Raw genomic sequence first — 15,370 nt, forward strand, 5'->3', positions numbered from 1 at the left:
CAGGCGACTCAGTGCTTAGGGAGAGGGTTGCTTGCTATCTTCCCTAAAAATTAGTCCCCAAAGTTAGCTAAAATCTCCCTGTTTAAATTTAATCGTTGTTTGTTGGCAATAATGATAATAAAAAAATTAATAAAACCTTTCCTTTCATTCCAGCCCCAATCTCTCGGACTTGGGGGAAGGGAAGTGAGAAACACATGGCTAAGGCAGCCGAGGTCACTGAGGCGTTGATTGGCAAATATGCCCATGGAATGGCCTGGCCTTCTCTTTCTGGCTCGGGAGCCCCGCCTGGGAGCCTGGCCCTGGGACTGGGCCATCTGGAGAGAGACCGGAAAGTTCTTCCTATGTCCCCTCCCATCCAGTCCATAGGCAATTCCCAGTGCAGCCCCCCGGCCTGGCCGATGACCCCTCTGTGTCTGTCTCTAGTTCTGGAGCTAGGGAGTGGGGACAGCCGGAGAGTTCCAAAGTGTTCATTTATTTCAACTTCCAGAAAATTTCTGCTGGGGCCTCCTCTTCCTCTTCTTCTTCTTCCTCCTCCTCCTCCACTACTTACTCCTCCTCCTCCTCCTCCTCCTCCACCACCACCACGACAACCGAGTAAAGTTTCTCTCATATCAGAACCAGGAGTGAGACAGGCTTGGGGAATAAACCGATTTACCTTTTCCCCCCAGAGATAGAAGAGGGACAATGTTCCCAGAATCTTCTCTACCCTCCCTCTTCTTCCATTATAATGCAGGAAAACTTAAACAATGAAATAAAAAGCAAATTCTTCCCAGTCCTGGGACGGGTATTGACCCAACCCTCAGTTCCCTGTCTAAACCACACGTTCACGATGTCGACTTCTACCAGCAAATGTCAAAGCAGGCAGCTACAATTTCTTAGGTTTCCTTTGCTTAGTCTAGACTATCTCTTAACAGGTTTGTAATGTCTCAGGTTCTTCTCTTCCATCCTTGTTTTCCTGACATCTTTTATAAGAAAAGAGGGGGGAAGATCTTCTCACGATTTTTCTATGCATCCGACGTCTGAGGAAATCAGGGAGGCCATGATTTCAGGGGGCTCTTCTCGCTCTCCGAGTCCCCCTCCCCGTGGTGTTTGTTTCTCCCATATGTTGGAGAATACTTTCTTTTGCCCGAAATCATTCCCTCAGGTTCTTTAGGGATGAGAAAAACCCAGACCGGTTTCTTTAAGTAAGAAGAGTATGGGTTGGTGTGAGAATACTCTGAGCCAGCCCCAAGTATCAGAGATCGGTGTCATTGGAAGAACACTAAGCTGTAGGAACTGAGTATAATTCCAAGAGGGAAAAGGAGCCCTTTATTTCTTTCCTCAGATCTGAGCTATGAATTTAGTTTCATGTGGAGTCAATAAAGATAAAAGGAGAGAATACTCTTAGAATCACGCAGAGGAGTTGTTTTGAATATGGCAAGGACCGGTAATTTAGTTTATATTTATTTTCTTTTCCTCCTTTTGCTTTGTTTTCTTTTCTCTTTACATTGCTTTGTGGGGGCATTTTATCCTGTCTTTTCTGTTAAGGTTATATTTCTCTGTACGTGAGTTATTCGGCTTTTTGGAGAGAGTCTGCCCAGATCTAATGCAGCGGCCAGTGACTGGTGGCCGGTCGGAGACTGTCTCGGTGTCAGTTTGGGGCCCTGGGGAGCTGCAATGAACAGAGCGAGATAAAGTGGCACAGCAACCCGAGCCTACACTACTCAGACTCTTGTTTCTCCTTTAGATCATTCTGGTTCTCCCACTCCCCACTTGGGCTGAGACTTCATCCCCGTGGCCAGCAAGGAGCTAGTCTATCAGGAATTGCCCTGGACAGTTGGGGTTTGGAAAAGACGACTTCCTCTTTCAGTCTCAATGCCACATGCCTAATTGAGAGAGAGAGAGAGGGGTTGGGGTGAGGAGAGAGAGAGAGAGAGAGAGAGAGAGAGAGAGAGAGAGAGAGAGAGAGAGAGAGAGAGAATGAGAGAGAGAGAGAGAGATCAAAAAGCATGGAGCAAGTTCATATCTGCCATTTAAAAAAGCCCATTTTACAAGTTAATTTCATTGGCCCATTTGCCAAATGCCCTAAAATGAAGAAAATAAGAACATGTCGCTTAGAAAGAAGCTTTCCTGCTTTGGAAGGAAGGAATATATGATTCTTCCTCTGGCCGAATCACTTGCTGCACTGGCACGGAAAACTGACTTTCCCTTCCCCTTTTCTCCTGTGTCACCTGAATTCAGCCTGTAGCCCTTTTTAGGATCCAGAAACTCCTAATTCAAGAGGAGACTGAAGAAAATGAGGGAGAGTCCGATGAGAGATGAGGACAGACTGGGTGGAGGAGATAGAAGTGACACAGAGAGAGGAAGAAAGGGGTAGAGAGGAGACAGAGAGAGGGAGAGGTGAGTACGAAGAGGAGAGGAGGAGAGGTGAGAGAGATGGGCCGCCGGATGCCATTCCCCGCTTTTAGCACCCACTTAAGTCTCCTACGCAGTCCTCAATGATCAAAGTGAGATGGCGGCATTTTTATGAGATCAACTTCAGGGGCTCTTAACGTGTAATCAAACGCCTGGGTCGAAAATGAAAAGGGCAGAAGTAACCCCAGAAAGATGAGAAAGGTGGTGGCGGTAGGGTCACTTAGTGAGGAAAATCAGGATACTTTTCAAGAAAATTCTAGTGACCAAAAATGTTTACAAATTGTCTGTTTCTAGAAAGAAATAATCTGTTAGTCCATCCTTCCACCAATGACTCTATCTCCAAAGTGACAATTCATTTTCTTGTTCTTTGCAAAATGGCAGTGGTGGACATACTGAGATATAGCTATAAACCCTGTATTCATAGGCATGATATAGAGGTGCCAGTTGTGGTACTCAATCTCTGTGTGTGGGGGTGAGCAAGAGTGAGTGCGTGTGGAAGAGTATTGCATCCATCATATACTACTTATTGAGTCAGGCTCTTTAATTTTAGTCAACTTTTCTCTTTTGGAGCACTTTCCATTATGTCTCTTGTAACTACATTCAGAAACTCTGTATCAGGAAGATACCCCCGAGATGGATCTCCTGACCCCAAACTTTAAAAGCCTCGTTGCCATAAACGACGGTCCATTGTTTGGACTTTTAGCTTATACATTTGAGAAGCAAAGGGGACTTCTGGCTTCTTGTATGTCCGTGTGAATGTGTTGCATGTAAGTATGGGTGTGTACCTTTGTTCAGGAACGTTTGAAGTTGGTGTGAAACTAGTTATGTATATGAGTGTGTTGAGTATATGTGTTTGTGAGCATGTTTGACTTCTGTGCATGGAAGTGTGTACATGGGAGTATATGATGTGTACATGTATGCATGAATATGGCGAATAGACTTGCTTGTATGTGCACCTAATCATTTTATCATTTTGTTTTCTGCATTTATTTGTATAACTTATGCGTCTTCTAATAACATATGGATATGTTTTATGTAAATGGATAGTTTAATGTGCTTTGATGGATGTGTGTGCTTCTATTGTGTGTCTTGAATATATATTTGTGTCCATGGCCACTCGTTGCTATGGAAAATAGGATTTGAGCATGACTGTTTTTTCAATAAGTCTGAAATGGGGATATTTGTATCAGAGTGCAGGGTCTTCTTCAGGGTATTCCTATGTTTTATATCCATGTGTGCTTGTGTGTGCTTTGTATAGGTATTTGTACCCAGAAGAGATGTTATATCCTTATTTCTGGGTGTGGACTCAGTAATAAGTTTGATTTCTCTAGAAAAGTAGGTCTTAGAAGTTCCCTGATCTCTTGCTTATATGCACTTTTACACTCTGCTTTTTCCCTCAATTTTTGGTTTGAGGATGAGATATCCTGCCTTCCTGAAATATTTAAGGCTTCATTATGATATTATTGTCAGTTTAAAGAATGGGGACAGGTGAGGACTCATTAATTCTGATAGGATGCCAAAATTCCCTCACCCAGATACTCTCCTTTGTCCCAAGGCTGAAGGATGAAGAAAAGGCTTCCCCACATCCTCACCCCAACACTTGTCCTTTCTGATTGTGAAAACTACAATATGCCTACAAAAGCGTAGAGATGGGTATGGATGGAAGCCAAGAGGATGGGTGTTCTGGGTTTCTTAAGTGTAATTTGTTTTATTCAACTCTTTAGCTCTTTCAATCACACCTCCATTTAGGCAAGGGGAACTGAGACTGCTGTGGAAAGTCAGGATCTTGTTGCCTAGATGAGGCATCTTGCTTATCTTTATATCCAAGGGGTCAGGAACTTGCCTTTAAAGTCATGAGCCTTTAAGAACAACAAAGAAATATAAAATCCTTCTCCTTTGTTTTCTATGTGGTGAGCGGAGGATAAGAGGGCACTGAGGGAAATAGAGACCGAACAACAGAGATCTCAGTCTATTCCTTGGCCACTGGGGCCTGAATTTGGGATTAAGTTTCTAATCACAGCGGAAACACTAAAGTAACGAGAAAAAATGGGAGAAAGGGAGGATACCGGAGTGAGGTAAGAGTATGGGCAGAAAGTCAAATCTCAGAAGCGGAGAGAAGGGAAGGAGAAATGTCGCTGTTATTTTCAGAAAAAAGTTGGTTTCAATTCGAGGAGCCTTTCCTTACCCCCCCCCCCCCACCCTTGTTATCTCTCTTCTTTTCCTCTCCACTGTGGGTTTATTAGAATTTTTGAAAGATGTAATTTTGGATTTGAGCCCAAGAGCAGGTTGGAGATATTTGGCAAGGTGTTGGAAATATCCATGTGGAGAAAATGAAAAGAACTTCAGTTCAGAAGATCAAGAGAGGAAATCCCACTTTTCCTTCCCTTAAAACACCCATGCTTTCTTGCTCTTTACCCAGAGGACGCTTAGTCTTTTCCTTCCTTACCCTCCCTCCCAACCACCGCGGTAGCCATCACCCGACAGGCCCATTTCAAGAGCTACGATCTAATCTCTCTTGAGACTGAATCAGATTCCGATTCTCTCCTGTCTGTTCCTTCCTCACTTCTGTCTCTCAAATCCAATATCTACTCTCTCCCTGATAGCATATCAAGCCCTTCTTTATTTCTTTATCTAGGTTCGAGGAAATGGGATCCGTATATACATGGTGTTTTGACCAAGACCTTGGTTTTCTCCTTTCATCCCCATTCACCCAGTCTTCCAGCCTTTGCTAATTTCAGGTTTAAGATGCTTCTTTCTTGGTCTCATTCCCTTCTTTCCAGACTACGGAGCTAATAAATGAACAAACAAATAAATAAATCTCCTCCCTTCCATTCCCTCCCCTTCTTCCTCTCCCCCTTACCGAGTGCGCTTCATTGTTTTCTGAAGGAAATCGTAATGTTCAGACATTTAAGCTGAAAATGGACTTTTCTTTATGACGTTTAATTTCCTCTTCAACTCTTACGACCTGCTCAGCATCTTGCAGGAATAGAATGGATTTTGTAGTCGGAAGGGAGGGGGGGGAGGAAGAGAGAGGAGTAGGAAAAGAAGGAGGAGAGAAAAGAAGACGGAGGGAGGAGGGGAGGGAGGGAGGGAGGGAGAGGGAGAGGAAGAGAGAGGAGAGAGAGAGAGAGAGAGAGAGAGAGAGAGAGAGGAAGAAAGGAGCTACCGAAAGAGACAGAACAGAAGAGACACTAAGGGAAAATAGAGAAAAGTTTCCAGGCAGTCTTTCAGTCTTCTTTACCTCTGCTTTCATTTCCGCCGCTTCCGCTGAGATTAGGGGCTGCACTGCGGCGCCCCCATCCCCAATAATGGGAGGGGAGAGGCCTTAGGGGGTAAGGCCCCAAAGAGGCCAGTGTTTACACGACCAGAAATGCCACGGCCATGTCCCTGGCCCAGAGAAAGCCCTGAAAATGGAGGACTAACGCCTTCCTTATAAGGTACGGTGCTAACTTGACCTTCACTTTGTAATGGCGCCCCCTCCCCTCTTCCCCCCCCTCCCGCCCACCCAGACTGCCAGCGGGCAGCCAAAGTCGCTGGACAAAACAGGAGAGAGGAATGGGGCAACTGAGAAAGAACTACTAAGACACTCCTCCTTCTCCTCCTCCTCCTCCTCCCCCTCCTCCTCCTCCTCTTCTTCCTCCTCCTCCTCCTCTTCTTCTTCTTCTTCCTCTTCTTCCTCTTCTTCTTCTTCTTCTTCTTCTTCTTCTTCTTCTTCTTCTTCTTCTTCTTCTTCTTCTTCTTCTTCTTCTTCTTCTTCTTCCTCCTCCTCCTCCTCCGCCTCTTCCTCCTCCTCTTCCTCCTCCTCCTCCTCCTCCGCTTCTTCCTCTTCTTTTTCTCTTTGTGTCTTTTTTCTTCCTTGCTCTTTTGTTCTCTTTCTTTGTATCTCTCTCTCCCCTTGTCTATCTTTCCTCCCTGTTTATCCATGTTTATTCTGTCTTTGTCTCCACCCCACACCTTATCTCCGCCTCACTCTCTCTCCAATTTCAAAGACAAGAAGAAACATTTCCAATGCTCCTTAGAACTAATCCTTTCTCATCCCCATTTGGGGAAAGAAGTTCCCCAGAGGGCGGCTTAACTTGGGAGTCAAGTGCCAAAAAAAAAAAAAAAAAAAGATTTGAGGGAGAGGAACTTTTCTGGGAAATCAGAGGCCAGAAACCCAACTGGGGATAGATATGAACTTATCGATAATATGATCATTTTATTTCTTATCCTACACTCCTATCTTCCCTAAACTGGGAGTTCCTTCTACTCAGGCCTTGGAACCAAGAAAGAAGAGCATTTGAGGGATGTGGGGGTGGAAAGAAGCATACACAGAGAGATGAGGAAGTGGAAGCAGTTATACATGAATCCTGCCAGATCAGTAGCTTCTTAGTTTGGGGCTCGGAATTAGTTTTTCCCTTTTTCTGTTGTCACAATTTGCCCTCCCCAATTTTGGAAATGTGAGAGAAGAAATTCCAAAGCAGCTCCCTAGATGCATATTTACTCTCTTTTCCTCCTTCCCACAACTCTCAAGGATTGTGGAGAATTAGGAGTTTCTTCAGAAACCCCTCCAGAAACCACACACACACACACACACACACAGAGGGAGAGAGAGAGACAGAGAGACAGAGAGAAGGGAAAGGTTGCTATGTTTCTCTGGCTTGATTGTATAGTCTCCTCATCTTGAAGATCTCTTGCCTAATAAACTCTAATCATATCCTATGCAACTATAAAATGAGATTATCAACACCCATATAATTATGTATTATTCACTTAATTGTGATGATTAAAAAACATCAGGGGCCAGGTCTACACTGGCAAAGGCAAACCAGGGATTGAGAATAGAGCATGGAGGAAAGTGGGTTTAGAGATTACCTGGATCTCAAATCCCTCTTTTTTCTTTAAGAGATTTTGGAATTAGAAGGATTTGGATCACTGGTAGTTTTTCAGTTTGCCTCTGAATATACATTTGTATTTTGGGTTGGAAAAATTTCAAATTTTCAAAAGGTTGTATGTATATGTGTGTATATGTATACACACATATAAATTCATACACATAGATATTAATATCTTCCTTAGCTCCTTCCTCTCTCTCCGCAAATACCCAAGAAATGATCAGACCATAGGAATAAAAACATTTTCTCTACACACATATGCAGACATCAATATCCAGGTAATTGTCTGAATTCTACATTTTACAAAATTATGTAGATACCCCAGGATGTAACCAGGAAACTCTAGAGTGTGTGTTTTTTGGGGGGAAGGGAAGAGGAAGAATGTATTTCAAATGGGAGACACTGAACAAGATTTTCAACCTTACATTCTCAGACTTTAAAATTCTATTACAGTTACAGTATTACAGTTTCTTCAGACCAGGATTTTTGTTTTCCTTTAGTCATATTTTTTCTCTCACTCTCACTCTCCCTCCCCCTTCCCCCCCTCCTTTTTGGTCTTTTAAAAGAGACTCAGATCATCTCCTGCTCTTAATAGATGACTATAAAAATAAAATTAATTTCCCCCCTGCCCTTTAATATCAATATCTCTCCATTAGGTGTGATCATGGGCAAGAATAAACAGAGAATTAAGTGCTTTAGTCCAATGCTGAAATTACACCTACTTAAAAAAAAAATTCTTTTCATTGAACCAGGTTTATCTGAGGGTATTCACTTTACAATGGGAGGGGGGGTGATTTTTTTTTTACAAGCTCTTTGGACCTGAGCCAGTGCCTAGCTCTGAGAGAAAACTTAAAACCAAGACCGAAAGAAAGAGGTGAACAAAAACAACATGAAAAGAGAATCAGAGAGGGTAACTGAAAGAGAAAAAAATGAGCTTCAGAAAGAGATAGGGATATACAGAAAGAAGGGAATATACACAAATAGAAGAGAAAGCAAATGGAGCTAGAAAGACATCTAATTATATGTAGATATACATATGAGTATATATATTTATTAATCTCATTTTTTACATTTTGAATTTTTGAGTCATCAGAAAGGAGAGGAAATAATGAGAAGAGACTTTACCAAACAAAACTTTAACAAAATTAGTAGGAAAAAATCAGAAGAGGAAGGGGGAAAAACCTACCAAAATCTCCAACTAATATTTCTGTTCCCAGGCAAGTAGACTTTGGAGTCCTGCTCCCTGATTTCCCTCCCAGCAAAAGAGATTCATCCCATCCTCCCTTGTCCCCCAATCATTGCTGGGGACCCGTTAAACTTCCCTCCCAATCGCTCAGTCTCTCCCTGTCTCCCTTATCCTTTCCATCTTTATGATGAGGCTTGTTAACAAGACCATCGAGCGGGCTATATATATCTCTGCTGAGCCTGCTCAGGCGTGGAGCTGACGGCTGTAGGTAACTACCAATGCACTAATTAATTGATTCCCTCAGATAGTAAAATACCATCATGTCTACATAGAAAGTCACCAACTCATAAAAATATCTTTACACACATATCACCAGAATATGCATATATGTATATAAGTGCTTAATAAATACTTCTTATATTTAATAAATACTTTATAAATTTAATGATTATGAAATATATGTCCCCACATTGGTTTTACTTATGTAATATTATATATGTATATAATAAGATTGGTTATAACACCATACATAATCTCTCTATATGTGTATATATAGATATATGCATATATGGGTATATATGCACATATTTTATATATTCTCAATTTTTAATTGCTTCAAGAGAATGTATAACTGGGATAATTGGGGGGATTCAAATAAAATGATTTATTTAAAAATTTACTGCATATCTAATTAAATCCTGTAATAAAAGAAAAATCACCGTTGGAAGCGGGTTTGGAGTAGGAGTGAATTATTTTTGTAGATTCCCTCCCCCCCCTCCCCCCCCCCCCCCCCCCCCCCCCCCCCGCAAGGAGCTAACCCGAAGTCTGAGAAAAACTGGGGCTGCTTGATTCCCATGTGCAAGAATGGAAACCTATCAATCTGCTGCTTTTGGAATAGGATTGTAAAAGACTTTGGATGCCTGGCCTGAAACATTCCGCAGATCTGCTTAAGCTTTTTCTTCTCCTCTTCTAACACTGGAAACCCCTTCGGCATTTCCTGATCTATGAGAACATTGTGGGATCGTGCAGTATTTGTTAAAACAGTGAGTGACACCGAGCCAAGATTTGCCTCCTGTTGAGAAAAATGGCTGAAAGAATCTGGGGCTGTTCCTTTGCTCTCTCTGTTTTTCGTGGCTTTCCATAATTCTTGGGCCTAGACAAGAATGTTGTGATGATGAATATACAAGCAGAATATAATTATATGTAATACACTTGCCCACATAATTATACATTTTGACACCTGCAAACAAGATTTAGAAAAAACAAAGACAGAAGATAAAGGCACTAAGCATAGAAACAAAGATAGTGTGTGTAAAAGACATAGTAACTGCAGATAAGAATTATGGCAATCAAAAGAGATGTAAGATACAGAAATAAGACTCAGATATGCTAATAGTTTAGATAGATCACTGGTCATCCTTACTCCCAACTTTATAAATACAGAGAAATGCATGTTGCATCCATCCATGTATATGACATTTAATTAGAGATGTAAGGTAGAGTATCTTATTTAACTTGTGGAGATGCATGGAATTTCAGTACTTTAATGTAAAATGGAAGATTATCCCTGAGATTGCCCCTTTCTCCTCTGTCACCCCCTTGTTTTGTTTTTTTTTTTTTCTCAGCAGAAAAAAGAGGCTAACTTTCTTACCAGTCCCTCTTGTTGGTGAGGGCTAGGGTAACTTAAGTAGGACAGAGTGCCTTACTCATGGTCATTCTTGGGTTCTTCTTCTAAGCTTCTGTCAGAGACAGAGAGCGGGAAAATCTTATATGACTGTAGATAGAAATAACATATCACAGAGACCCAAGGCTTTTTTCTTCCTTTATGGACTGCTAGAATCTGGCGTCAGGAAAATGATTTCTACTCTTCCAAAATATATTGGAAACATTCTTACACATCTCCCTTCTCAAAAACCCAGTGCTGGCAACCTAGGAGTCCTGGGATTTGTGATACCATTGATACTCTGAATTCTGGGACTCCCTGGCAGAGCCTAGGGACTGGTCTTTGGAATTAGAAGGAAAAGAGTATCTGGATGGTGAAAAATGCAGGCAGAGAGAAATAATTATCAATCCTATTTGAGTACACTTGGAACTGGGGCAAATTGGGTTTGGCTAAAGCCTGCAAGGTAATTTCCTAGTCTGGGAAGGGTGACTAGTGATTGAGAGTTTTGGACCAATAACCTTCTCCGGGTCATTAGAAGCTTTAAAGCTGAGCTCAGGTTAGGATTTGATTGCAAATTCCTGTGATATAATCAGAAATCTGAAATCTCCCATCTACAGAGCTCTAGGAAAATAAGATGAATTTATCAATGGCCTAGATATCCACTCTTATTAGTTAATATAGGTCCTCCCAGCCCTCCTTCTGACTTCAAGAGGTGCTCCCTCAAGGCCAGCCCAAAAAGGTACTCTCCCCTTCTCTCTCTCTCTCTCTCTCTCTCTCTCTCTCTCTCTCTCTCTCTCTCTCTTTCTCTCTCGAAGATTAAAACTCAGTTTTTCTACAAAGTTCCGGTGTCTTTCTCTTTGGAGTCCATACCTACGCTATCATATTACATCCTATCAATTTGCATTGTGATGCATTACACTGCGAATAAATAAATTGTGATTAGTTCTTAAGTTCCACACCATTTTAAGCATGTGTCAAATTAAATTACCTGACAGCCTGGTAGAAAACAGAGAACCAGACTGACTGCCGAGGTAGAGAACAGAGAGCCAGGGTCCCGCACCTTCGGCTACCTTATAGCCTTTTGGCCTCTCAAAGAACCGTGCTGGGCAACACACCCGCCTCGATGGAGTTGCTACTGTCTGAATCTCTGGGACTGAAATCTAAATAGCTGCTGGGGCGAGAGCAGCTCTCAACGTCCTCTGGGTGCCCCATCCATCACCGGCCCCAACACTTCCTTTGTCTGGAAGAAGCTGCCACTTGAGTGGGTAGGGCGCCGGCGGGCGGCACTGTGGAGCCCCTGGGGCGTCTTGGAAAGAGAGTTTAGGGGATCAGAAAATCGACTGGGCAAGGGTATAGCAAGATTCCCGAGAATGACAAAACCTACATTCGTAGGATTTATGTCTTCAGATTACGCGGAAATTTATCTACTTATCTGCATACACACCTCGAAAGGCTTGCGTACGTATTCTAGCACTCTTATAGCCCAGAAACACATTCATATATAGATAGACATACGAACACGGAAACATTTCCAGACAGACAAGCCTATTGACAGTTTTTTTTTGTTGGGGTGTGGAGTGAAGGAGTGCGTTTTCTAATACACAATCTAACATACTCTAATCTAAGTTTAGTTCATACTGGAATCTGCAGTGGGGAGTGAAGATAAAACAGACACGAGAGAACTTTCTTTTGTTGCGTGCATGAAGACCCCAAGTAGCAGCTCCTGGAAGCCGGATCAGTAAGGATCGATTGTCGGGCTCCGCTTCGAGCGGGAAGCCGTGTGTTTTAGCATCGGTTGGGCGCGGTGGAGCCGCCGGGGCCTGTCTGTGGCGGGTCAATACTAGGTTCCTTAAATAGCTCAGAGGCCAATGCTGTTCACACAGACAAAGATGAGCAATTGTGAGAATTATTAACTTCAAAGTCTGATCGTTTCATCAGAATCATTTACATCTAAAGTGTGATTCTCTCTCTCCCTCCCCTGTCTCTTATCTCTCCCTCCCCACCGCCACTCATAGAATTATTTTTACACCGAATATTCTGAATAATTTTCCTCTTTACTTCCTTGACTTCCAAGGCTTAACTCTATCCCGAACAAAGATTTTTACTTTTTTTTTTCTGCAGTAAATGTAATATTTTCTGAAGAGGAGGAGACGAGAATAGAAGCAATTTTCAGAATGAGTCCCGGAAAGAAATCTGTTTGGGGCCAGAATAATAATTTTCCTCTCTCATCAGGATGCTCATGGGGGAATCTTATTTCTGAGCCTGGTGTGGGGAGGAAACAAAAGTCTGTACCCTTTCCTGATATTCTGCAATGTCTCTCCAAGGGAGCCCAAACCTATGGAGAGAGCCTAGCTATTTGAGTTGTAAATCCCCATTATTCCTTCCACCTGGTTCCCCAGAACTAGGCGACAATGTTATCAAATAACTCAAGGATAGGGACAATAAGTCAGATATTTTAAACAAAGAAGGGAAATGGTCTTAAATCTCCAAAAGAATTAGAACAAAGTATTATTTTAATTATCAAAATAATGACATTTGCTCAGAGCTTTGGAGGTAAGGAGAAGGTCTTGCATCCTCCTGTTGAAGGCAAAGATCCATAAATAAACACTTTCCATTTTCCTGCCCCATACCTCCTCCTCTCTAATCTCCCCTGTACGATGGACTTTCCCCAACCAGGCCTGAACTCTACCGGCTGTTTTTCCAAATGTCTCTTGCTTACAATAAAAGAACCACCCAAACGATTTGACCATTGCAGGTTGAGGGCAGTAGAGAGATTTCTCCCTCCACACTCACCCCTGACTTTACATACACACAGACACACACTGAGGCGACCATACACGTATAGGAGAATTTTTGTAAAATAGTTATTCCTACCAGCAGGCCATGTCCTAGCCTCGAACAGATGGTTTTTGCTTTAGGAATAGGGTAGTAGGAAAGTGGACACCTCTCTAGTGGTGGGATAAGGAAGGAAAATCAAAGAACCTAGAGCTCAGGAAGAAAGGACAGCAGGAAACCCAGAGGCAGTCCAAAGGAAACTGGAGAAAGAGGCCCGTTGCTTTGGGAAGCTAATTGTGAGCATTAGTCCTGTAAGGAATTAAACTCCAGCCTTCAGTTTTCGCTCTTCCCGGGTGAAGGCTATAAAGAAGGCTATAAAGTGTATTTAACAAACTCACAGGTGTGTGTTTTTAAAATATGTGGATCCTGTAAATAAAAGTTTCTTCAACTACCAACGGCAATTTCTCCTCTTTTTCAAGAGTCATTCTATTATACACATCGAACTGTTCCCAACTTGCCCTTTACAATTCCCCCTTTTTCCGACGAAACCCCCACCTTAGGGCGTTCCGGCGGGTGATAGATTTCTTTGGATCTCTACAGGCTCTGACTTCACTTTCCAGTTTAGCATATGCTCCTTCTTGCCTGGACACTTTCCTAATTCTATTTTCTGTCTTCCCTTCCCTCCACTACTTTTATCGCCACCATCCTTCCCTTAGGACACACGAGTTTACCGCTCCTATCTTATCTCTGCCTTTAATTATTTGGGGCCAAAAGATGACAGACGCTTCAACAGATCTAACCTGCTTGCTCTGTCTTTCTGTTGTTGATGCTGCCGTTATTTTTTTATTATTCGTTATTTTTTATTTATTTGCCTGGTCAGAAAGAGGTGGAAATAAGAAGCGGACCCGGGAGGCGAGTTTTCTGGCTTCCCCCCTCCCTGATGAGAGGCAACGGGGCGAGAGGAGCCGGTGACTTTTATTGTTCTCAGAAAATCACATCGTCATACATTCATGGTTTAATTATTATTAATATTAACATTGTGAAGCGACTTTGTACAAGGACTATATAAAGCTGAAACGTGCTAGAGACAGACATTTGCATAGGGATCCTACAGAGAACTAGCGAGAATTGGAGGGGAAACAGGGAGCGCAATAACAACAGCGAGAAAACTAGACGAAGTACACGCGGGAATAGGGGTGACAGACACGGGAACAGAGACACAGACTGACAGAACCTCACTGAAGAGTAGTATTTAAAGCAATGGGAAGAGGATATTGCATATCTTTGTCGTCCTTCCCACCAGCACGCCGCCCCTTCCCCACAATTTCCACAATTGGGGAATTGTGTTTCTTGGAAAAATTTAGTTTTGAGATTCAATTTCAGATGATAAGTTTTGATTTTTGAGAGGTGATTAACTGCAAAGAGCCGTATGTGGGTGCAGGGGGTGAATGTACTAGTGCAAGTGTATGTGAGAATGTGATTGTGTGTATAAATAAATGTGTATATTCTCCATGTGTTTCTGTATGTAAATGAATGTGTATAAAGAAGTGTGTGTTTATCTGTATGCAATAAGGAGAAAGAACAGGTTTAAGAAAGGTTGTGTGTGTGTGTGTGTGTGTGTGTGTGTGTGTGTGTGTTTGGCTTTTCTGTGAATATATATATCTAAAGGTGAGTGCATCTGAAGGTGAGTCCATATGAATGCATTCGTGTCTATTTGGAGGCATATGTAAGTCTGTAGAAGGTTGTCAGACATACCAGTGTGGATGTTACTGCCTGGCCCGGAAAAAAAAAAAAAAACTGATAGAGGTATGGATGGAGACCCCAGATGAGAAAAAAATGTCTTTTTCTCTGGAAAGGGGACAGTTGTTTGGGTATGTCTCTTAGTTATTCTCCTTTCCTCCTCTCTGCCTGTTGATTTACACTTCCCTAAAGTTTGGTATTCCCATGCCCATGCAAGAAACCTGAACCATTGACTTGTTCCTTGAACTACGGAGTTTTATTTAAAAAACAAAACAAAACAAAACAAAACACCTCATCCAACCCAGGAATGGGAAACTTTTTCGAGCCAATCTAAGATCTCACTCATTCTGACCTTACGCTGGGGCTCTGGGTTTGTTTGTTTACAGGGAATTTTTTCTAATGGAATCAAAATGGCATTCTAACAGAAATCTTTCAAAGAGGAAATTATATGAAATCTTTCCTAGTTTCTTCAAGTACATCTTTTCTTTCAGGTTCTCTCCCTTACTTGATCTTGTCTATCATTACTCCATCACGTTCACTTAGGGAGAGGGCGGAGGCAAAGAGAAATGGAGACAAAGGGCAGCGCTCAAGGGCCAGAGGTTGTGGGGAGAGAGAAGAGGGACAGAATAGAATATGGAGAGAGAAAAAAAGAAAGAAGAAAGGAGGGGGGGAAGGGAGGAAAGAGAGAGAGAGAGAGAGAGAGAGAGAGACAGAGAGAGAGAGAGAGAAGGGGTGGGG

This window comes from Sarcophilus harrisii, chromosome 5, assembly GCF_902635505.1.
Source record: "Sarcophilus harrisii chromosome 5, mSarHar1.11, whole genome shotgun sequence".
Lineage (NCBI taxonomy): Eukaryota > Metazoa > Chordata > Mammalia > Dasyuromorphia > Dasyuridae > Sarcophilus > Sarcophilus harrisii.